The sequence below is a fragment of the Schistocerca nitens genome, chromosome 6 (genome assembly GCF_023898315.1).
Source record: "Schistocerca nitens isolate TAMUIC-IGC-003100 chromosome 6, iqSchNite1.1, whole genome shotgun sequence".
Taxonomy (NCBI): Eukaryota; Metazoa; Arthropoda; class Insecta; order Orthoptera; family Acrididae; genus Schistocerca; species Schistocerca nitens.
In genome coordinates, this window is record NC_064619.1 from 225,298,222 (window position 1) to 225,324,419 (window position 26,198).

Genomic DNA, 26,198 nt, shown 5'->3' on the forward strand with positions numbered 1-26,198 from the left:
CAGAGATAAACGTACTGTTGACGCAGTTCACATTCCGTGGTGTACAATATGACACTGTCGTGGCTATTTGCTTCGTGAGTAATAGTACTGTTTCTGCTTCCATAGTTGAATGTCTACCTACGCTCTGCTTTACGAACCAGACAGCGAATGCTTGCCCCCCCCCCCCCTCCCCCCCCCACACACACGAGAGAGAGAGAGAGAGAGAGAGAGAGAGAGAGAGAGAGGCGCGCGAGCACTTTATCCTAATTACCGGGAAATGTGTTTTATTTACTGCGAACTTGAAATTTTTATCTTAGTATGACGAACGCAAGTGAAGAGAAGGTGGTGAAACGACGTCGGCCAATGGTGCGTCGATTACGACCGCACTACGACAGGAGCGGCCTCTACAAGAGGAGAATATAAGCGCCGCTCCTGCCAACCTCATCGGCTCAGTATTCGGACAGGATTACAACAGTATACGGACAAGCCTAGCAGAGAACGCTACGATAGCAGTTATTAGTGATCCACAAACTGTGTGTCAAACTTATATGTACATTGTATATAGCAAATACAATTGTATATTGTAAATTCAAGCAGTGTGCGATTTGTGCTTTTACCAGTGGGGGGGGGGGGGGGGAGATGTCTTAGGGGGGTTAGTATAATTACGTATGTTACTACCTTGGACCGTGGCGTTACCCATGGTTAAACAGTTATTTATAAATAGATGTTAATGACGAAACTCACTATTCACGCGTATGCACTATCAGAAAAGCTATCCCTTGTTATATCTTTAAAAGTACATTATTGGTAAAGTTTATTTACAAAATCATCTACATACAGGTATACGATGGGAATTCAAAAAGTAAAGCTCATTTGTGAAAAGCTGTACTTATTCTGATGATAGAAAACTGAAAAATGCGTTATTTTTCTACGTAACCTCCCTGGACTTCAATGCAGTTTTCACGACGTTTTATGATTTTTTTTTCATCAGAAAATACGTTTTTCGGTTGCATCTGTAACCAATTTTGCACCGCAGCAATGACGTCTTCATCACTTTCTAATCATCTTCCCTGTAGTGCTTCCGTTAAGGGTCCAAACATGTGAAAATCACTTTGAGCCAGGTCTGTACTGTATGGTTGATGTTCCAGCACCTCGAATCTCAACTCCTTTATTGCGTCGGCTGTCCGTTTGGCAGAATGTCGGCGAGGGTTATCTTGCTGCAGGGTGACACCTCTTCACAGTTTTCTACGACGTTTGGATCTGATTGCAGCTTTTAGTTTCGTACGCAACACATCACATCCACCATAAAATACAGACCTAGCTCTAAAGCCTCGTTTACGCTGGGGCGACGTCTTGCAACATTGTGGCATGCTACGGAAATGCGGCGCGCGTCGTCTTGTAGCATGCTACAACAGGCAACATCTGGTGGCGTATGTTGCATGCGGCAGGTTAATTTATACCAAAGTAACAGAATTTGTGCGACACGTGTGTCGGTCTTGCAGTATAAAGGATGATAAAGTATCGCAGCGGCGGCCTACGTGGTACTTGCACATGCAGCTAACAACGGAAATGAAAACCAAAGGAAAATAAAACGATGGTGGAAGAGAAGAGTATTTAAAGAAGGTCCACGAAATAGTATCCTAGGAATTGGAAGCAGACGATGCTGCGTTATTTAGTAATGTGTGCTTTCGTCCCAGGCGCGTTAGTCCGCGCCATACTGTTGCCAAAAGGTGGCCTAACGGTGAATGTTCGCACAGGTACCGGGCCGGTCACCACCCTGTGTCAGGGCCCGGGGTGGGACTTTCAGCCACCAGCTCACCCAACTCTGCGGTACGACTGCTGCGGTATGACTGCCACACTACTTCCCTCGCAAGCTAGCAAGTAAACGGATTACGACGCACCTTAGATGAAAGCAACAATGACAACATGAGAATGATGATTTGGTTCTAAATGTTTTGAAATGCTTAACTACTACATAACACTTTTTCAAACTTAATAAGCAAACATATTAATAGTATTAATAGTAAGACTGTATTAAAAACTTTAAGTGTTCGGCTCCACAAATTTAAATTATATGTAAAGTTTTACTCCGGTGCGTGGGAAATAAACATCCCAGGTTGGGATGCATAAACTAAAGCCAGAGGAGGGGATGGTCTGATGCAGAGGGGGGGAAATCCCCCCCATCCCCCCTGCAAATCGCACACTGAATTCAAGCTAAGTATTGTCAACCTGCTTTACTGAAATATAATTACCGATCTTATTTGCTTGAATTGTTGTATAGCATTCCGAGAACGCAGCCTCCTTTAGGTACCCTATACGAGACAAATGGACAGGACGCCATATCTTTCACAAATATTCATTTTATTTAACAAATATAATTACAACACTGTACTTTAAAGAACTGCTAATTACACAATTTTATTTGAAACAAGAGACTCCATTGATTACACAACTGCTGTGATTTGTGGCTCAATTTTTGTCGTGGACAAGCGTCAAATTGAGCCTTCATTCGTCAAGGGAGTCATATCTTTTTATTTGTTTCTGCTGATTACGGAAATACTTGGTCATATTAGGTTTGTGCGTAAGTTTGCAGCTTTTCTGTTTCCCATGTTAGTATTCCGGTTGCTACGGGTTCATATATCAAAGGCCGTTTTTTATTTGTAGATCACTATTGCTATTTGAGGTTATATATTTTCATTTTGCCATTCGGAGATAGTGTGTGGAGCAGTGGACGCCAGGAAATGGAGTGCCAACTCGAGAAATCGGAAAATTTCCGACATACTCTTCTGTTTGAACTCGAAAAAGCGGTGATGGTAGCCAGAAATATTTATGGAGTATATGGGGATAATGTCATTGGACAGAACACGATACGAAAATGCTTTTCTCGTTTTGTGGTGGATCGTTTTGACATTGGTGACTCTCCACATTCAGGAAGACGTCGGGGTTTGATGTAGATCGTTGAAAAGTTTTAATCCCCAATGATCCACGTCATTGTACTCGAGAACTGGCAAATGTGATTGACTGTGATCATTCCGCCATCGTGCGATATTTGCATGCAGTGGGGAAGGTTCAAAGACCGAGTTTATGAGTAACGCATACCCTAAGCCAAAATCACGAAAATCAGCCACTCATTAATTGGCACGTGAACAACTACGACCATTTCTATCTTGTACAATTACTGATGTCGAGAAATTGTGTCTTTATGCTAAAATAAGAAAAAGAAAGCAATGACTGAGCCAAAGAAAGTAGCAGCTGCCCGTACGAAGACCAGCGCGCATCCACAATCGATTATGTAACATATTGGTGGAACAGCAACGGTGTGGTGTATTACGACTTGCTTCCCTGGGGTGTAGCTATCAAAAACAACACTATACAGGAGTTGGATTGGGAAGTCATTCCACACCCATCTTATTCATCTGATATTGCACCCTCAGATTTCCACCTTTTCCGCTCTCTATCCAACAACCTTCACGAAACTTGAGATGAAAATGCGGTCCGAACATGGATAGATGAGTTCGTTGTCTCAAAACCACGCGATTTCTACAGTTACCCCAGAGTTGGCAGACTGTTGTGAATAGTGAAGGAGAATATATTACTGACGACTGAAGTCTCTGTTACGTGTATCTGTTGTGTTTGTTAAACTTATGGGAAAAATGCTACGAGCTTTTGCACCAACCCAGTAAGTTGTCCCAAAAAGGTTTGCACATTTTAATGCTTCATCTACCAATAATTTGCGCTATGAATGCAAGAACGGCGTATACAAATGTTTACATTGGTAATAGATTAGGAACGAGACATGGACAGGGAAGGTATAATGTTGATTTTATTAGCAACGTCGATCCGATGCTGTACAGCGCCATATTTGCACCTGGTGTCCAAAACTGGGACTAGTTTTTTCCCTGCGAAAATCGATTCTGCAGTAACGCATTAGCATATGTATCCCGGTACGACTGTCCAAACTTACGCGAGACAGAATGTCTGCGTTACTGACCTTCAGGACAGGCAGGTAGTTGGAACTGCGGCAGTTAGGAGACAATGAGATCTCAGGATCGAAAGCAATAAAGGGCGGATCCGAGTCTCTCGAGGGGAGGCCACGACGTTGGGATCACAGATTTACTTCAAACTTTGTATATCTTTAGTAGTCCTTTAAAACAACAAAATCCACAAATATAACGTGCACTACTCTGGATTCCGTAGAAACACTAACACGTGAGGCAATACTGACCTTACGACTTATCTTAGAAGAAAGATAAAGGAAAGGCAAACCTACGTTTCTAGCATTTGTAGACTTAGAGAAAGCTTTTGACAATGTTGACTGGAATACTCTCTTTCAAATTCTAAAGGTGGCAGGGATAAAATACAGGGAGCGAACGGCTATTTACAATTTGTACAGAAACCAGATGGCAGTTATAAGAGTTGAGGGACATGAAAGGGAAGCAGTGGTTGGGAAGGGAGTAAGACAGGGTTGTAGCCTCTCCCCGATGTTGTTCAATCTGTATATTGAGCAAGCAGTAAAGGAAACAAAAGAAAAATTCGGAGTAGGTATTAAAATCCATGGAGAAGAAATAAAAACTTTGAGGTTCGCCGATGACATTGTAATTCTATCAGAGACAGCAAAGGACTTGGAAGAGCAGTTGAATGGAATGGACAGTGTCTTGAAAGAAAAAAAAATGGCTCTGAGCACTATGGGACTCAACTGCTGAGGTCATTAGTCCCCTACAACTTAGAACTAGTTAAACCCAACCAACCTAAGGACATCACAAACATCCATGCCCGAGGCAGGATTCGAACCTGCGACCGTAGCGGTCTTGCGGTTCCAGACTGCAGCGCCTTTAACCGCACGGCCACTTCGGCCGGCTGTCTTGAAAGGAGGATATAAGATGAACATCAACAAAAGCAAAACGAGGATAATGGAATGTAGTCGAATTAAATCGGGTAATGCTGAGGGAATTAGATTAGGAAATGAGACACTTAAAAAACTAGATGAGATTTGCTATTTGGGGAGCAAAATAACTGATGATGTTCGAAGTAGAGAGGATATAAAATGTAGACTGGCAATGGCAAGGAAAGCGTTTCTGAAGAAGAGAAGTTTGTTAACATCGAGTATAGATTTAAGTGTCAAGAAGTCATTTCTGAAAGTATTTGTATGGAGTGTGGCCATGTATGGAAGTGAAACATGGACGATAAATAGTTTGGACAAGAAGAGAATAGAAGCTTTCGAAATGTGGTGCTACAGAAGAATGCTGAAGATTAGATGGGTAGATCACATAACTAATGAGGAAGTATTGAATAGGATTGGGGAGAAGAGAAGTTTGTGGCACAACTTGACCAGAAGACGGGATCGGTTGGTAGGACATGTTCTGAAGCATCAAGGGATCACCAATTTAGTAGGGCAGCGTGGACGGTAAAAATCTTAGAGGGAGACCAAGAGATGAATACGCTAAGCAGATTCAGAAGGATGTAGGTTGCAGTAGGTACTGGGAGATGAAGCTTGCACAGGATAGAGTAGCATGGAGAGCTGCATCAAACCAGTCTCAGGTCTGAAGACCACAACAACAACAACAACAACAAGAACTCTGGCAATTCCGAGAAAACTGCAAGAGAATTTTTACGCGTCTGTTACATGGCTTATGTACATATGCATAGGTGCCGGACGTTAAGAGTTCGTGGTGGTCAAGTGATAAGCGTTCGAACTTTGTAAGACGAAGGTGGACTTATGCAACGGTCTGACTCCCGCTCAAAGTTAATTATTAATCAATTTTTTTTCTATCACTGGTCCTATTACTTAATTTATGTGGCATTTTCACGGTAATATAATGAAAATAAACACGTGTATTTGCATGAAGTATTTGTACGAAGTTTCAATTTATGTCCTCCACACCTGCATGACAAATACCATCCTGCAACGTTTGATGCCGCGAGCATATCCGACGAGTAACTGTGCACTACCCTTGTGGCTTACTGTATTACTGATTGTGAATAACGTCATTCGCCTCATTATTTATCGAGGTTTGACATGGGATTTCCCAGCCTTTGCCTCGCCGTTTGAAAATTTAATTACAAGTAGTAAATTGTCAAATAACATACGAAATTCACTACAACTTCATGAAAATGCACGTCGTTTTTTCACTGTATTACCTCTCAAATGTCATATAAATTAAATAATGTGACCAGTGATGAAAAAATAAATTAAAAAAACAAGTGTTAGCGGGACTCGAACCGTGGCCTCGTCAATGACCCTATCGCAACACAGCGAACGCTGATAACTTTTCTTTTTTATTTATTTTTTATTTTGTGTAATATTATTTGCATTCCTGAAATTGCCGAAAACTGCAGAACAAAAGGAAAGCTAGTGCCACCGCCACTTTTGCCCTAAATATTTAAGAAGCAGCCCAAAAAAGAAAAGCACTACGTCAGGCGTTGGCCCCTATTACGAAAGAGCCCAATAACTTCTAAAAATAAAAAATGGGGAAGGAAGATACATGGGAGGTACTTTTTAATTTTTATTTTTTTCCTTATTTTATTTTATTGACTATCATACATGAATTCATCTCCGTCGCACAAGCACGTCCTCGCAAAGACTGGCGATCGCCTTCGACATCAGCGGGAAAGAAAATACAGCATGGTGGAGACACATCAGTAGATAATCAACGCACGTCCTCTCGGAACTGTGTATGAATAACCGTTGAGGGGAATGTACCTGTAAAATGGAAGAAGGGTCATGTGTCAGCTGCTCTTTGCATAGATGGTCCATCTGCGACGGGGGTTGTGGAAAGCGCTCCGGAGAAATTTCGAGAAATGTTGTTGGTACTCGAGGTTCTTGAGTACTGCTAAACGTCGGTCGTTAAGGCATTGCCAGAAATTGAAGGTTGATTTGTCACCACGACCAAACAGGTAGTGGACCGCGAGCCCACTAATCCAAATCACTGAGTAGGTCTTTGCACGCGGAAGATAGTCCATGTCCGGGAAGAAGCACTTGACCACAGCGACTACTTACGGCCGTATCTTCGCACAGATACGTGAGTTACGTAATAGACGCATCAAATTCTCTTGCTGTTTTCTCGGAATTGCCACAGTAGTGCACGTTACTGCTTGCACATTATGTTGTTTTAATGGCCTACTAAAGATCTAGAAAGTTTGAAGTACATCCGTGATCCCAACGTAGTGGCCTCCCCTTGTTAGTGAGGCAGTGTTGCGTCGCTGCTTCACAGAGCGGAGTCATGCCCGCCACGGATGTTGGTTTGTTTTTGACTAACGACCTGCGCTGGCTTCGCACGGCTGCCACCAGGTATGCATGGCCGGGCAGATTGGCGTAGCGAATATTTGGCTGACAGGCCACTACGTAGAGTTGTGAGTAAAACTGATTGAAAAACGTTATGAGCCGCGCGAGATTAGCCGAGCGGTCTAGGGTGCTGCAGTCATGGACTGTGCGGCTGGTCCTGGCGGAGGTTCGAGTCCTCCCTCGGGCATGTATGTGTGTGTTTGTCCTTAGGATACTTTAGGTTAAGTAGTGTGTAAGCTTAGGGACTGATGACCTAGCAGTCAAGTCCCATAAGATTTCACACACATTTGAACTTTTTTTTTTTTCTTCACGTTAGGAAACTTAATTCCAAATTCTAAGCTAAATTAAACAATTTAAGCAGCGCGCGCCACGAATATTCTCAGGATGTGACTATTTCGACCAACATATTTCACCCAATTTGCACGCATTACTTATGAATTATATTCACATAACCTTCCTTCAGAATCAATCTATCTACAAGTGCAAACCATACCAAAATATTTACAGCAGTTCAAAATGGTTCAAATGGCTTTGAGCATTATGGGACTTAACATCTTAGGTCATCAGTCCCCTAGAACTTAGAACTACTTAAACCTAACCAACCTAAGGACAGAACACAACACCCAGTCATCACGAGGCAGAGATTTACAGCAGTTCCCGAGAATAGCTTTCGCATACAAAACGTGGCGGAGGACTGTAATTTATAATATGGGTCGACCGTTTCCAAAGTCCGTATCTCCATGTAACAAAATTTTTCAGAAATGAGAAAAAACTGTCAGTCAGTTACCTGATTTTTACTGCTGATCATTGTTTATTACAATTTTCTTTTATATTCCTGATTCATATTTATATTTCCCATAAATCACACCACAACATTTTTACTTAAAATAAATATTTTACTTTGGACATAACGAGTACTGGAACTACAATCTGCACATAAAATTTTATATATATATATATATATATATATATATATATATATATATATATATATATATATATATATATATGCCGCTGGAAAATCAAGTGTGACGTCATATGACCTTGAGCAGTTATAAATAGCTGGCTTGTAGTGGATGACGTCAGCCATCCTGCAGCCGCAAGATGAGTCGTCGACGTTATGTTGGTTGGTTGGTTTTTGGGGAAGGAGACCAGACAGCGTGGTCATCGGTCTCATCGGATTACGGAAGGATGGGGAAGGAAGTCGGCCGTGCCCTTTCAGAGGAACCATCCCGGCATTTGCCTGGAGTGATTTAGGGAAATCACGGAAAACCTAAATCAGGATGGCCGGACGCGGGATTGAACCGACGTTATGTTAGAAGGCGTTTTAGGCCATCTGTGTTCAAAGTGTGTAAGAGTATTAGTTTGTCTCCAAAGGCAACCGATGAGGCTTCGATATTCTCAGGAGCACACAGGTGGATGGGTTTCGTTGCAAGATTTAGTTTGGCTATGTCAGTTCAAGGAACTGGTAATTGTTGGATAACTATTGCCGTAATTTGTACTAGTGATGCCAAGAAAAGCTCATTGGATTCTTTTCCTACACGTGATGTGATTGCGTGGAAGACCTTCAATATAATTCATCAGTCTAATAAAGATTATGGAGGAAGTTTTGTGTCAAGTGATGAACCTCTTGTTTTGCGAAGTCGTGTTTGACGTAAAATACAAAGTTCTGAATCTGTATTTGTTTGGTGTAAGAGTGGAGGTTCCTTAGGTAATGATTGTGCTGTACAAGGAGATGTTATGTTTTATTATTGTAACGTTTGAGATTAATAAAGAGCTTAATTTGTAAATTATGTTTTTTTATTTTTATCATGAAAACTACATATTGATCTTGTCAAAAGCCGAGAAGCAATTCTTCTTGGTATATATATATATATATATAATAATAATTTTTTTTGAACAGTTGGCGTCGACTATGTTAAAACAGCACATCGTTATCAGAACACTACTTTTTACATCAAATACTGATCTCTTCAGCCTCATCATGTATCTCTCCAATATCAGATTCTTCACCCAGTTCAGCTCCAGACTGTTGTTTGAAGATATTCTTGCAGAGTAAAAGCTCATTAACCTCCATTCAGCCTGGCCCATAGTGGTTCTGTAAAAGGACAGTTATATCTCACTTTTTTCCCGGTTTTACCATTACACCTTTACGTATCTCTACTGGTTTTATTCCTGATCAAGATTTACCTTTCTTGGTACATTTAGCCATCGCGAGAGCGTTACAAATCTCATAGAAAGTTTGAAGTGGGACACACTTGCAGATAGACGACGCACTAAACGGAAGGGGCTGCTCACTAAATTTCGGGGGGGGTGGGGGGGAGAGAGAGAGATGATATGACTTTGGTGCGAATTGTACCCTTCGCCACCCACCGCTTGGTGGCTAGCGGAATATATATGTAGATGTAGATGAGATACTTTTACCATGCCCTGTGTCAGTGGTATAGCTTTGTTCTCCTTGAATAGTAACAGTGCTCTGTTCTTTCTTTTTAGCTAATAGCCTTAAAAAAGACTTGAACTTTAAAGTGGCATGACACTGAAGTTTCATGGCATCCTTAGGAGTTGTCTTCCAGCTAGCAACGTGTACATCTGATCCAAATTTATAGATAGTCCAAAAGCTTCAAATAATGCCATAATAATCTATGGAGCTCAAGGTAATGCTTTTTGAGCGTAATTCGTTTTCAATCCAACCAACCAGCTGTTACTCAACAATATGTATTTGCGTCAAAATTCAAGTTGACAGGTATACCAATATTAAAAATACAAAATACATAAAGCTAAACAAAATAAAGTCGAATTTACCTCAGAAGAGAAATTAATACACCGTTTAAAATGTATTCTAAATACAACTTCCCAAGTATACTGAAATAATGGATTTTGGAAATGTGTACTTTTCAGAGCACTGAAGATGCGCTGGTTTATATGTCCTGTATTGTTGTGAGGATTTAACGTTTACTGGAACTGCGACCATCATGGATATAACAGTGTGTTGAACTTCAGAAGAACTTCGGAGTTACTTTAGTAACAGAAATAGTAGCTAGTGGAACTTTTATTATGCTGTAAACTGCCCAGCTCGAAGCGTGCTGTTTCGACATGTAAAAAAAAAAGCTAATATTAGAAAAAGTGTATTTAACGGGTTTTGGAAATGGGCAACTCATATGTATAGATGTAAAGTCGCAAAACTCGTCTGCCCCTAACATTTCAAAACTTTCAACTCCAAGGTTGTGGAAAAGGCTGAAACTGACACGGATTTGGAAAAAAAGACAACCATACGTGTTTTATATAAACGCGCGCGCGCGCGCGCGCGTGCGTGTGTGTGTGTGTTTTCCGCAACTCCTCCTAAAGCACGTGACCTATTTCAACCAAATTTTGTACACATATCCCCTACTGTCTGGCAATAACCGCTGAGGGCTGAATGTACCTGCACATACGTATCATTGTACGACACAAAGTTCAAGAGATATGACGTCATAAACACTGAGACACGTGAAAAAATACCGCATCATGCATGAAGTTTTAATACATTTATTCTTTACTATGAGACAGTCACACAGTCGGGTCAACTTAAGGAAATCCGTGAAACCTAGACAGCGCTATGAAGAAATAAGGTCATAGATCGCGTTGCAGACACGCGAAGCAGCCTCCCCTAGCCTACAGAAACTGTCCGGGGTATTGCACTACAAGCACCGTTCATGTTATGTTTTGTTTTCTTTTCTTTTCTAATAGAAAATTGGCAAAATGAATACCAGCGCTATGCCGAGTTTGTCAGATAATATTGTTCATTGTTGTTTATACAACGCTATGAGATAGTGCTACGTAAAATAAATTTCTTTAAATACTTACGAAATGGAGGCATCGCTTGCATAAAATGTATTATTCAACGATGCTGACACAGTATGGTGAAAATATTTCAGCAGCGTAAACGAATGTAAGTCGTATTGGGGCGGCAAGCGTGGCGCTCCTTGCTTGGAAGCATTAAGGAGGACCAGGCTTCGTGATGGCACCGGGTGTCTCCTCCCCCCTCCCCCCCCCCCCAGCTCTCTCTCAAGTCATCAATTCAACCCGTCACTAAACCTCAACACACAGCCTCACCAAAATCTAGACACAGCTCTCACACTTTGCATTATACTTCATGATGCAGGTGACAACAATGTTCTTGCTTCACCTAAGCTTACATCTACATGGATACTCTGCAAGTCACATTAAAGTGTCTGGCAGAGGGTTCATCGAACCACCTTCACAATAATTTTGTATTATTCCACTCTCGAACAGCGCGCGGGAGGAAAGAACACGTATATCTTTCCATGGGAGCTCTGATTTCCTTTATTTTACTTCGATGACCGTTTCTCCCTATGTAGGTGGGCGTCAATAAAATATTTTCGCATTCAGCGAAGAAAGCTCATGATTGAAATTTCGTGGGAAGATCCAGCCGCAACGAGAAACGCCTTTGTTTTAATTATGTCCACCACAAATCCCGTATCTTGTCCATGACATCTCTCCCCATTTCCCGATAATACAAAAGGTGCTGCTCTTCTCTTACCTTTCTCGATTTACTCCGTTATTCCTGTCTGGTAAACATCCCAAACCGAACAGCAGTACTCCAAAAGAGGACGGTCAAGCGTAGTGTAGGCAATCTCTTTAGTAAATCTGTTGCATCTTCTAAGTGTTCTGCCAATAAAACGCGGTCTTTGGTTAGCCTTCCCCACAACATTTCCTGTGTGTTCTTTCCAATTTCAGTTGTTCGTAACTGTAATTCCTAGGTATTTGGTATAATTAAATGTCTGCTAGTTCGCTTATTGTTACGACGAGAATAACGAAGCGTTTTTGGATCTATTGCAGGCCCTACCCGCAGCTCGGAGACTGCATTTTCAGGAGACATTTACGCATATGTGACGGAAATGTATCAATTTTACTGTCATAGATGCAGGGTACAAAGTATGTGTGTAGTGTGTGGTTTATGTGATAAAGATGATGTTCATCCACAAGTTTCACAAGCAGCAGCCCCCATAACAACGTGTAATTTGTTACAAATAATTTGGTTTCGTGACCGAAACACAGTTCTATCCTTTTCCTTTTACCTCTCAGAAAATTATGTAGTGCCCCTTAGGGGCAGGTTTGGAACTGTTGTGTTCAGGGACAGACCACACTTGGACACCGGCAGGTAAGAGAAAGCTGCCAATAGCAGCTGCAGCAGCGGAGCTTGCAGAGCCTTGGCTGGAACAATGCGGCCAGCTCTTCTCCCGCGAGACGGCGTCCTCTCCACCGCCCCGTCCGCGGAAACTTTTCATCCCCGCGACGAGAGCTGTCTGCAATTACTCTGCAAGGCGTCCCGTAATTTACCTGTCAGCGACACAAAGCGCGGCCAAACTGCGCGCCGCCCGCGTCCCAGATTCTGCAGCGCGCGCCGTCATAGAGGGCTTTTTCATTATTGCTTGTTCTTTCATTACAGGCTCGCATCTCTGATTACCGACGCAGCAGCTGGTTCGCGCCGCACCGAACCGGGCCTTAGTGTACAAAGGAAAACTCTGTGTCGCCGGTCCGCGTTGTTGCAAAACATGTAACACAGCAATTAGCTCACATTGTTTACAATCAAATGCCATCCCTTCTCTCTTCCACTCTCTCCCTCCACGTCTCCCCCCCCCCTCACACATGTGTGTCAGAAACACAACAGCTGTAATCAATGCAGAGAGAAGTACGTCCATTATTGTTCTGGAAACCCCCTCCCCTTCCGACCAAATATCCGTATCGATTGGCAGTATGACGGTAGGTGACAATTTAAACTCGTTACAGTCCTTTATTTCACACGAAACCCGCTGAACACTCGAGACGAATTTGAATTACACATTAGTCACGAAATTGTCCGACTGCATGTGTGTTCGAGTCGAAATTCCAAATGAAAGAGAGGAAAACGAATTCAGGTTCGACACACAGATCTAAGGTGTGACATACAGGGTGTCTCAGGGGAAATGGTTAACACTCAGCGATATGAAACGAACGATCATTTGAAGCAAGAAATCTCATATGGACGTATTTCCTGCATTGCGGAGTCCTGGGGATTCTGAAACAAAAAAACTGTATTGTGTCTGGTATTGATTTTATTGTTTTCGGACTGATGCGTAATAAAGGATGTATAAAGAGACATTGTTTAACTTACACTCATTATACTCAATCTAGAAAGAAAATGAAGCGATAAAATCTGAAACTAAAAATATTACCAAAATAGTCTTTTTGTTGTATCTATTTTTCCAAGAAACATCTCGCAAATAAAAACTTTTATTTATCGAACAGACGTTTGGTAAAGTTTATACTATAAGAAAAGAGCATAGATTTATTTCGAAAAGAAAAATGTAAAATACTGACAACGATCCAAACATCCATGTGAAAGAACATAATATTTAGAATTCCTGTATATTTGCAACGCATTCAACACAAAATTTTCGTCTTCACTTTCAGCACCAGTTAGCATCAGCAGCTGTAAGTTTTTCTGGATTCGTGGACATCTTCACTAATTTGAAAATATTACACTAACTGTGTAGCTGAGTTCCTGGGTCAAAGTTCGCTCTTCACTATGCTTGCTTACCTCGCTGATCGACTGCAGTCTTCTGAGCACGTGAAGTGTCGCCCCGCCAAAGGAAGCTCTCTGATCAAAAAAATTGGAAAATTATCCCGAAACGGCGATTAAGATGTACGGATGTCCCTGGCCACGAGCATTACAGTACATACTTCTGGAATGAAGGAGTCCCTCCACATTTTACGACACTTCTCAAAGAACATGTCAACCGCACTTAGCCTAGTCGCTGGAATGTTCGTGGTAGTACCAATTAACTAGCTAGCACGATCGCCAGTCCTTAACTCATTAGATTTTTGTTTAAAGGACTGGATAAAGTCTGATCTGCAGAAACAAGAACTGAATACGCGAGATGAACGCCTTGGCCACATCACGGACGCTGATGGCCTGATTAGGGAACGATCAGAGGCACTCAAGACAAGCAACACAGCATGTTTTCTTAAGAAGGCACAAGTGCAACGAACTTGACGAGAGATATTCTAAAATTTATTGTGAACTATGCAACTGCTGTAACGTGACGTGTACGACAGTACTTAGATGTGATTGTGTTAGAAATGCGCATTTTTTCAATTGATACTTTGTAAAACGTATGTTGTAATGTTGACTGACTGACGTACATGATTGAATGTATTCAATAATAATAATGAATAATACACTGAGGTGACAAAAGTCATGGGATAGCGATAGTCACATATATAGATGGCGGTAGTATCGCGTATACAGGATATAAAACGGCAGTTCAATGGCGGAGCTGTCGTTTGCACTCGGGTGATCCATGCGAAAAGGTACCGGACGTGATTATGGCCGCACGACGGGAATGGTAGTTGGAGCTAGACGCATGGGACATTCCATTTCGGAAATACAGGGTTTTTACAGATGATTGAAGCGATTTCACAGCTCCACAATAACTTTATTATTTGAGATATTTTCACAATGCTTTGCACACACATACAAAAACTCAAAAAGTTTTTTTAGGCATTCACAAATGTTCGATATGTGCCCCTTTAGTGATTCGGCAGACATCAAGCCTATAATCAAGTTCCTCCCACACTCGGCGCAGCATGTCCCCATCAATGAGTTTGAAAGCATCGTTGATGCGAGTTCGCAGTTCTGGCACGTTTCTTGGTAGAGGAGGTTTAAACACTGAATCTTTCACATAACCCCACAGAAAGAAATCGCATGGGGTTAAGTCGGGAGAGCGTGGAGGCCATGACATGAATTGCTGATCATGATCTCCACCACGACCGATCCATCGGTTTTCCAATCTCCTGTTTAAGAAATGCCGAACATCATGATGGAAGTGCGGTGGAGCACCATCCTGTTGAAAGATGAAGTCGGCGCTGTCGGTCTCCAGTTGTGGCATGAGCCAATTTTCCAGCATGTCCAGATACACGTGTCCTGTAACGTTTTTTTTTCACAGAAGAAAAAGAGGCCGTAAACTTTAAACCGTGAGATTGCACAAAACACGTTAGCTTTTGGTGAAGTGCGAATTTGCTGCACGAATGCGTGAGGATTCTCTACCGCCCAGATTCGCACATTGTGTCTGTTCACTTCACCATTAAGAAAAAATGTTGCTTCATTACTGAAAACAAGTTTCGCACTGAACGCATCCTCTTCCATGAGCTGTTGCAACCGCGCCGAAAATTCAAAGCGTTTGACTTTGTCATCGGGTGTCAGGGCTTGTAGCAATTGTAAACGGTAAGGCTTCTGCTTTAGCCTTTTCCGTAAGATTTTCCAAACCGTCGGCTGTGGTACGTTTAGCTCCCTGCTTGCTTTATTCGTCGACTTCCGCGGGCTACGCGTGAAACTTGCCCGCACGCGTTCAACCGTTTCTTCGCTCGCTGCAGGCCGACCCGTTGATTTCCCCTTACAGAGGCATCCAGAAGCTTTAAACTGCGGATACCATCGCCGAATGGAGTTAGCAGTTGGTGGATCTTTGTGTCGTTGCACTGTTATGACTGACTGATGAGAGTGCATTTCAAGCACGACATACGCTTTCTCGGCTCCTGTCGCCATTTTGTCTCACTGCGCTCTCGAGCGCTCTGGCGGCAGAAACCTGAAGTGCGGCTTCAGCCGAACAAAACTTTATGAGTTTTTCTACGTATCTGTAGTGTGTCGTGACCATATGTCAATGAACGGGGCTACAGTGAATTTATGAAATCGCTTCAATCATTTGTAATAGCCCTGCATTTAGAAAATTCAGTATTACGAGATCCACAGTGTCAAGAGTGTGTCGACAATACTAGTGTCGGTGAATGTCTTCACGTAACGACCGAGAGCAGCGGCGTTTACGTAGTCAGTACTAACAGACAAGCAACACTACCTGAAATAACCAAAGAAATCAATGTGGGATGTACGATGAACGTATCTGTTAGAACAGAGCGCCGAATTCAGGTGTTAATGGGCTGTGGCAGCAGACGAGCGACGTGAGTGCCTCTGCTAACAGCACGACATCGCCTCTCCTGGACTCGTGACCATAGCGGTTGGGACATAGACGACTGGAAGACCGTGGCCTGGTCAGGTGAGCCCCGGTTTCAGTTGGTAAGAGCTGATGGTAGGGTTGAAGTGTGACGCAGACCCCACGAAGCCATGGGCCCAAGTTGTTAACAAGGCACCTCATCGTGGTGAGGTATCGTTATGCACATGTGAATAACACGACACCTCTCCATGATGCTAACAATAAAAGGGCTTTAACCACGAAAACTTAGGTAAAAACGAATATAGGCACGAAATATTGCGACAAACTAAATTACGTTTAGATGATACGTTAACTTCCAACAAAATTTCTCATCAACATCGTTTGGTTGCAGACGATAAGCTACCTGTAATAAATAATGCAAAAGTTTCTTGAAAAATCATGCACACCACGTGTAATGATATTAACAGAAAGAAACGAACTATTGTTTGAACTACATATCCACATAATTTTGTAATCATTTAGTAAAAATGTTCACGTTAATGATTAAATAAAAGGGAAACCCACTTATGATAGCACAGTGGTGCTGAAAAGTGTTTGGATACCTGAAAAAAACGGTGTTTTGCATAACTAGGCGACCTCACAGCCTACAATTTTAGGGTATATACTTTTTACTTCAAATTATATTTTCTCTGATATCCCTGAATACTGACCATCCCTCCTGGAACACCTGTACAGCCAGTGTAGCATAAACTGACAAGTGAACAGATGATGATGACCGGTGACCACAGCAAGACCGAATGCCGCCAGGTGGTGTTGCGGCACGTAAGTCGGTAAGGGAAGTTCGTAAGGGCAGAATCCGCACTGAAACTCTCATCTAACAGCCGTTGCCCACAGAGAATTATAGATATGACTGGCGTGTGTTCTGTAGGACGCGTCAGAGAGAACAGACACCGCTCATATCTACTGCGTTTCAGAATGAATGACCTGAGCTAAAAACTCAATATTTACAGATAAAAGGATACTACAAACACGGGATACAATGTAAGGAACTCAGAAAATCTTAATGTTTCACCTATGCTATCACAAAGGCTTTGTACAGTAGCAACAGTACGAACAACAAGTAGATAGCTAAATTAGTCGTCAACTTTACACACTGTATCTACTTTTACAGAATATACGGCGGCTGTTATTATGTTCTTCATTTCTTCTATCACGAGCTAAAGGCGAGATGAACACACATTCCTGCACATATCCTCACAAGAAAAAGTCCCATGTGGTCATGTCTGGCGATCTTTGGGTCAAGAATGCTGGACAGTGTTCCAGGGTCCCGTGCGCCATACCCAGCGTTGAGGCAGAGTGACACGGAGAAACTGTCATCCTCCTGAAGTTGTAGAAAAGGCTAGCCCCGCAGCATTTGAAGATAGCTCGACGATACATAGGGATCACGGGACTCCGATTCACTGCCCTGCTCTCTAGGCCTCTAAGATCGCCAGACAAGACCCCATGAGAGTTTTTCTTGTGGGGATATCTGGAAAAACTGTCTTCATCTCCCCTTTACCTCGCAGAAAAGAAGTGAAAGACAGAATAACGGCCGCCACAACTTCTGTAAAAGCAGATCTACATCTACATCTACATCTATACTCCGCGAGCCACCTTACGGTGTGTGGCGGAGGGTACTTATTGTACCACTATCTGATCCCCCCTTCCCTGTTCCATTCACGAATTGTGCGTGGGAAGAACGACTGCTTGTAAGTCTCCGTATTTGCTCTAATTTCTCGGATCTTTTCGTTGTGATCATTACGCGAGATATATGTGGGCGGTAGTAATATGTTGCCCATCTCTTCCCGGAATGTGCTCTCTCGTAATTTCGATAATAAACCTCTCCGTATTGCGTAACGCCTTTCTTGAAGTGTCCGCCACTGGAGCTTGTTCAGCATCTCCGTAACGCTCTCGCGCTGACTAAATGTCCCCATGACGAATCGCGCTGCTTTTCGCTGGATCATGTCTATCTCTTCTATTAATCCAACCTGGTAAGGGTCCCATACTGATGAGCAATACTCAAGAATCGGACGAACAAGCGTTTTGTAAGCTACTTCTTTCGTCGATGAGTCACATTTTCTTAGAATTCTTCCTATGAATCTCAACCTGGCGCCTGCTTTTCCCACTATTTGTTTTATGTGATCATTCCACTTCAGATCGCTCCGGATAGTAACTCCTAAGTATTTTACGGTCGTTACCGCTTCCAATGATTTACCACCTATGGCATAATCGTACTGGAATGGATTTCTGCCCCTATGTATGCGCATTATATTACATTTATCTACGTTTAGGGAAAGCTGCCAGCTGTCGCACCATGCATTAATCCTCTGCAGGTCCTCCTGGAGTACGTATGAGTCTTCTGATGTTGCTACTTTCTTGTAGACAACCGTGTCATCTGCAAATAGCCTCACGGAGCTACCGATGTTGTCAACTAAGTCATTTATGTAAATTGTAAACAATAAAGGTCCTATCACGCTTCCCTGCGGTACTCCCGAAATTACCTCTACATCTGCAGATTTTGAACCGTTAAGAATGACATGTTGTGTTCTTTCTTCTAGGAAATCCTGAATCCAATCACAAACCTGGTCCGATATTCCGTAAGCTCGTATTTTTTTCACTAAACGTAAGTGCGGAACCGTATCAAATGCCTTCCTGAAGTCCAGGAATACGGCATCAATCTGCTCGCCAGTGTCTACGGCACTGTGAATTTCTTGGGCAAATAGGGCGAGCTGAGTTTCACATGATCTCTGTTTGCGGAAACCATGTTGGTTATGATGAAGGAGATTTGTATTATCTAAGAACGTCATAATACGAGAACACAAAACATGTTCCATTATTCTACAACAGATTGACGTAAGCGAAATAGGCCTATAATTATTCGCATCTGATTTATGCCCCTTCTTGAAAATGGGAACGACCTGCGCTTTCTTCCAGTCGCTAGGTACTTTACGTTCTTCCAGAGATCTACGATAAATTGCTGATAGAAAGGGGGCAAGTTCTTTAGCATAATCACTGTAGAATCTTAAGGGTATCTCGTCTGGTCCGGATGCTTTTCCGCTACTAAGTGATAGCAGTTGTTTTTCAATTCCGATATCGTTTATTTCAATATTTTCCATTTTGGCGTCCGTGCGACGGCTGAAGTCAGGGACCGTGTTACGATTTTCCGCAGTGAAACAGTTTCGGAACACTGAATTCAGTATTTCTGCCTTTCTTCGGTCGTCCTCTGTTTCGGTGCCATCGTGGTCAACGAGTGACTGAATAGGGGATTTAGATCCGCTTACCGATTTTACATATGACCAAAACTTTTTAGGGTTCTTGTTTAGATTGTTTGCCAATGTTTTATGTTCGAATTCGTTGAATGCTTCTCTCATTGCTCTCTTTACGCTCTTTTTCGCTTCGTTCAGCTTTTCCTTATCAGCTATGATTCGACTACTCTTAAACCTATGATGAAGCTTTCTTTGTTTCCGTAGTACCTTTCGTACATGATTGTTATACCACGGTGGATCTTTCCCCTCGCTTTGGACCTTAGTCGGTACGAACTTATCTAAGGCGTACTGGACGATGTTTCTGAATTTTTTCCATTTTTGTTCCACATCCTCTTCCTCAGAAATGAACGTTTGATGGTGGTCACTCAGATATTCTGCGATTTGTGCCCTATCACTCTTGTTAAGCAAATATATTTTCCTTCCTTTCTTCGCATTTCTTATTACACTTGTAGTCATTGATGCAACCACTGACTTATGATCACTGATACCCTCTTCTACATTCACGGAGTCGAAAAGTTCCGGTCTATTTGTTGCTATGAGGTCTAAAACGTTAGCTTCACGAGTTGGTTCTCTAACTATCTGCTCGAAGTAATTCTCGGACAAGGCAGTCAGGATAATGTCACAAGAGTCTCTGTCCCTGGCTCCAGTTCTGATTGTGTGACTATCCCATTCTATACCTGGTAGATTGAAGTCTCCCCCTATTACAATAGTATGATCACGAAACTTCTTCACGACGTTCTGCAGGTTCTCTCTGAGGCGCTCAACTACTACGGTTGCTGATGCAGGTGGTCTATAGAAGCATCCGACTATCATATCTGACCCACCTTTGATACTTAACTTAACCCAGATTATTTCACATTCGCATTCGCTAATAACTTCACTGGATATTATTGAATTCTTTACTGCTATAAATACTCCTCCACTTCTATACACTGTATAGAAGTTTATAACAAATTTAGTTATCATCTACATGTTGTTCGTGCTGCTGCTGGTGGACACTTAGGGCCTTTGTAACACACTACTGGCCATTAAAAATGTACACCAAGAAGAAATGTAGATGATGTACTGGTATTCATTGGACAAATATATTATAGTAGAACTGACATGTGATTACATTTTCACTCAATTTGGGTGCATAGATACTGAGAAATCAGTACCCAAAACAACCACCTCTGGCCGTAATAATGGCCTTGATACGCCTGGGCATTGAGTCAAACAGAGCTTGAATGGCGTGTACAGGTACAGGTTCATGAAGAATAGTGACTGGCGTATTGTGACGAGCCAGTTGCTCAGCCACCATTGACCAGACGTTTTCAATTGGTGAGAGATCTGGAGAATGTGCTGGTCAGGGCAGCAGTCGAACATTTTCTGTATCCAGAAAGGACCGTACGGGACCTGCAACATGCGGTCGTGCATTATCCTGCTGAAATGTAGGGTTTCGCAGGCATCGAATGAAGGGTAGAGTCGCGGGTCGTAACACATCTGAAATGTTACGTCCACTGTTCAAAGTGCCATCAATGCGAACAAGAGGTGACCGAGACGTGTAACCAATGGCACCCCATACCATCACGCCGGGTGATACGCCAGTATAGCGATGACGAATACACGCTTCCAATGTGCGTTCACCGCGATGTCGCCAAACACGGATGCGACCATCATGATGCTGTAAACAGAACCTGGATTCATCCGAAAAAATGAAGTTTTGCCAATCGCGCACCCAGGTTCGTCGTTGAGTAAACCATCGCGGGCGCTCCTGTGTGTGACGCAGCGTCAAGGGTAACCGCAGCCACGGTCTCCGAGCTGATAGTCCATGCTGGTGCAAACGTCGTCGAACTGTTCGTGCAGATGGTTGTTGCTTGCAAAAGTCCCTATCTGTTGACTCAGGGATCGAGAGGTGGCTGCACGATCCGTTTCAGCCATGTGGATAAGATGCCTGTTATCTCCACTGCTAGTGATACGAGACCGTTGGGATCCAGCACGGCATTCCGTATTACCCTCCTGAACCCACCGATTCCATATTCTGCAAACAGTCATTGGATCTCGACCAACGCGAGCAGCAATGTCACGATACGATAAACCGCAATCGCGATAGGCTACAACCCGACCTTTATCAAAGTCGGAAACGTGATGGTACGCATTTCTCCTCCTTACACGAGGCATTACCACTACGTTTCACCACCAGGCAACGCCGGTCAACTGGTGTTTGTGTATGAGAAATCGGTTGGAAACTTTCCTCATGTCAGCACGTTGTAGGTGTCGCCACCGACGCTACCCTTGCGTGAATGCTCTGAAATGCTTATCATTTGCATAGCACAGCATCTTCTTCCTGACAGTTAAATTTCGCGTCTGTAGCACGTCGTCTTCGTGGTGTAGCAATCTTAATAGCCAGTAGTGTGGCATAGCTCAAACTTCTGTGAGTAATTTGCAATTCGTCCCATGTTAGTAGTATATTTTTATCAATAAATATGGAATTTTGAAATCAGGTCATTCTTTTTGAAACATTGTACAACGAAATATACTACTCAAAAGACTGTCCGAACTTCCAGTATGCTGGACTGAAAGGATTGTTCTTTTAACACATTTTTAGCGTCGTTCAGTACATGGGTAGCAAAGATATGCGACACCATCTGTGGACATTCGCTGACCTCCGCCGGAACACGACCGCTTCTCTGGCTACTGCTGCCGGATCTCCTGCTCTTGTGCGGCGGAGAGCCTGCCAGAGCCGTTTCGTAACAGCGGTGGCGCTGCGGGCGGCATTAGCGAGCTAACGCCATTAGCGCCGACGGCTCGTTACAAGCCAGCGCCCGCGGCTACTACGTGATTGCCTAACCTAACCTCACTAACCTAACCTAACTTAACCTGACACAACCTAACGTACCACTCCGCGTCCTGGGCGTAAGCGACACTGCGTCTTTCCCATATGCACCCGCTGCAGGTAGCTATGCTTACCACGAACACCCACGACCTTCCGCAGACAGCAAATCTGTGTGAATAAACGGCAGAATCGGTACACCCCTTCGATTTCGATGATGATTGGTTTGTGGGGCGCTCAACTGCGCGGTTATCAGCGCCCGTACACATTCCCTAACAAGGGCGATGTACTTGAGGACAATATTATGGAAATGGAAGAGGATGTAGATGAAGATGAAATGGGAGATATAATACTGCGTGAAGAGTTCGACAGAGCACTGAAAGACCTGAGTCGAAACAAGGCCCCGGGAGTAGACAACATTCCATTGGAACTACTGATGGCCTTGGGAGAGCCAGTCATGACAGAACTCTACCATCTGGTGAGCAAGATGTGTGAGACAGGCGAAATACCCACAGACTTCAAGAAGAATATAATAATTCCAATCCCAAAGAAAGCAGGTGTTGACAGATGTGAAAATTACCGAACTATCAGTTTCATAAGTCACAGCTGCAAAATACTAATGCGAATTCTTTACAGACGAATGGAAAAACTGGTAGAAGCCAACCTCGGGGAAGATCAGTTTGGATTCCGTAGAAACACTAACACGTGAGGCAATACTAACCTTACGACTTATCTTAGAAGAAAGATTAAGAAAAGGCAAACCTACGTTTCTAGCATTTGTAGACTTAGAGAAAGCTTTTGACAACGTTAACTGGAATACTCTCTTCCAAATTCTGAAGGTGGCAGGGGTAAAATACAGGGAGCGAAAGGCTATTTACAATTTGTACAGAAACCAGATGGCAGTTAAAGAGTCGAGGGGCATGAAAGGGAAGCAGTGGTTGGGAAAGGAGTGAGACAGGGTTGTAGCCTCTCCCCGATGTTATTCAATCTGTATATTGAGCAAGCAGTAAAGGAAACAAAAGAAAAAATCGGAGTAGGTATTAAAATTCATGGAGAAGAAGTAAAAACTTTGAGGTTCGCCGATGACATTGTAATTCTGTCAGAGACAGCAAAGGACTTGGAAGAGCAGTTGAACGGAATGGACAGTGTCTTGAAAGGAGGATATAAGATGAACATCAACAACAGCAAAACGAGGATAATGGAATGTAGTCAAATTAAATCGGGTGATGCTGAGGGAATTAGATCAGGAAATGAGACACTTCAAGTAGTAAAGGAGTTTTGCTATTTAGGGAGTAAAATAACTGATGATGGTCGAAGTAGAGAGGATATAAAATGTAGATTGGCAATGGCAAGGAAATCGTTTCTGAAGAAGAGAAATTTGTTAACATCGAGTATAGAATTAAGTGTCAGGAAGTCGTTTCTGAAAGTATTTGTATGGAGTGTAGCCATGTATGGAAGTGAAACATGGACGATAGCTAGTTTGGACAAGAAGAGAATAGAAGCTTTCGAAATGTGGTGCTACAGAAGAATGCTGAAGATAAGGTGGGTAGATCACGTAACTAATGAGGAGGTATTGAATAGGATTGGGGAGAAGAGAAGTTTGTGGCACAACTTGACTAGAGGAAGGGATCGGTTGGTAGGACATGTTTTGAGGCATCAAGGGATCACAAATTTAGCATTGGAGGGCAGCGTGGAGGGTAAAAATCGTAGAGGGAGACCAAAAGATCAATACACTAAGCAGATTCAGAAGGATGTAGGTTGCAGTAGGTACTGGGAGATGAAGAAGCTTGCACAGGATAGAGTAGCATGGAGAGCTGCATCAAACCAGTCTCAGGACTGAAGACCACAACAACAACAACAACAACAACATACACATTCCCAAACTTTGCTCAGTCCAAACTCTCCACTTCCGTGAACGATGATGAAACGATGAGGACAACACAAACACCCAGTCATCTCGAGGCAGGTGAAAATCCCTGACCCTTCGATTTTGAGGCTTCCTACCAAACGGCTTCCAAGGGCAACAAAAATTTCATTTTTCGTATAATTATTGACCGAATTTGAAATCTTAAAATGCTGTCGTAATCTAGTAACTGAGCAGTATAACGTTAAGTTAAAGGTCTAACACAGTAGGTTAAGTATTAAAGTTACAAACGGCGTGTGTGTCTTAAGGCGACCTAAATTACGGCGCCGAAGTTAGCCAGATTCTATTCATCCAGTGTTTGAGAGCGGGAGCACTTAGCGATTTCTAACGAAATTTCCCGCTGACAACCCCATAAAGTAATCATGAGTCACTACGTTTCCGCTGTTCGCCACAGCAGTTCCGCATTAATTCTATTATGATGATACCGTAATGGCTTAGTTACAGCCGTTTCTTTTATTCCAACAATAAGTATTATGCAGAACTACGGCAATAGGACCTATACAGTATTGTCGTTCGCTAAGTGAATGGAGAAGGGCGGCAAACGGAAACCGTTTTGGGAAAATCTGTTGCATATTCTCGTCGAGTAAGAGCTAAGCGCGGAGTGGGCAACTGATGTTGTTATGGTCTCCCTATACCAGTGGTTGGGTCCGCGAGTGATGCCAGAGGGGTCAGCAAGATGTTATTAGAAGAAAAAATATATTAAATATATTTCGTATGATAACAGATTTTTTGTTTTGGCCGCTTCCTGCATGTGCAGAGCTTGAGCGAACGCTAACTTGTGCGTCTAGCGTCTTCCTGGAGTGTAAAGAGATCGGCAGTGAGCATGAGCAACTTCTTATTCATACCGAAATAAGATGGCTTTCTCGAGGTAGGATCTTGTCAAGATTTTTTGAACTTAGAGACGAGGTTCGTGTCTTCCTTCTTGACACAAAGTACGCGGATTTTCTCACTAACTTCTCTTGGCTTTGCTCAGTTGCGTACTTAGCTGATGTGTCTGAACACTTGAATGTGTTAAACTAGAGTTTACAAGGAAAAATGTAGACATGTTCAAAGTTGGGGATAAGATTAATGGTTCTAATGGCTCTGAGCACTATGGGACTTAACTGCTGAGGTCATCAGTCCCGTAGAACTTAGAACTACTTAAACCTAAGGATGTCACATACATCCATGCCCGAGGCAGGATTCGAACCTTCGACCGTAGCGGTCACGAGTTTCCAGACTGTAGCGCCCAGAACCGCTCGGCCACTTCGGCCGGCGGGGATAAGATTAGTGCTACGAACAAAAAGTGTCTGATCTGGGCGTCAAGGATAGAAAACGAGTCACTAACTAACTTTTCTACTTTAAAACAATTCTTGGAGTCATCAGAGGAGAGTTTGCCTGACCAGATGAAGACCAATGTCGCCGAGCATCAACGCAGCCTAGCCACCACTTTTAGAGAGTAGTTCCCTGAACCTGATCCTGACGACAGATGGATTCGAAATCCCTTCAGCTGTGAAGAAAAAGACAAAATCCAAGGCCTGACTGAAGAAGAGCATAATCAACTTCTGGATCTGCCCAGCTGTGGTACGATGATAAACATTTTCATCGGTGATAAAATTACAGATTTCTGGGCATCAGCACGCAAGGACTACAAGAAACTTGGAGATAGGCAATGAAAAAGATCCTTCCATTTGCAACCACATATCGGTGTGAGCAATCATTTTCTTCCATGTGTTTCATGAAATACAAATATAGGAATCGGCTCGACATGTGGTCGGATTTCAGAGTGAAAGTTTCAAGTTTGGAACGTAATATTTCAGAAATAATTGACTCAAAGGTCAGATTGAACTCATATCATTAAGAACTGAAAATTAGAACTACCTGTATACTGATGGAGTACTCTGCTGTAACTCTATTTTCTCAAATAAAT

The 26,198-nt window shown here is 42.8% G+C and overlaps 1 protein-coding gene across 3 annotated transcripts in view; it reads right to left on the reverse strand.

The window, feature by feature from the left end:
- Positions 1 to 26,198, reverse strand: part of LOC126263120 (uncharacterized) — an 864,071-nt gene that overhangs the window by 317,913 nt on the left and 519,960 nt on the right. The window lies entirely within an intron of this gene.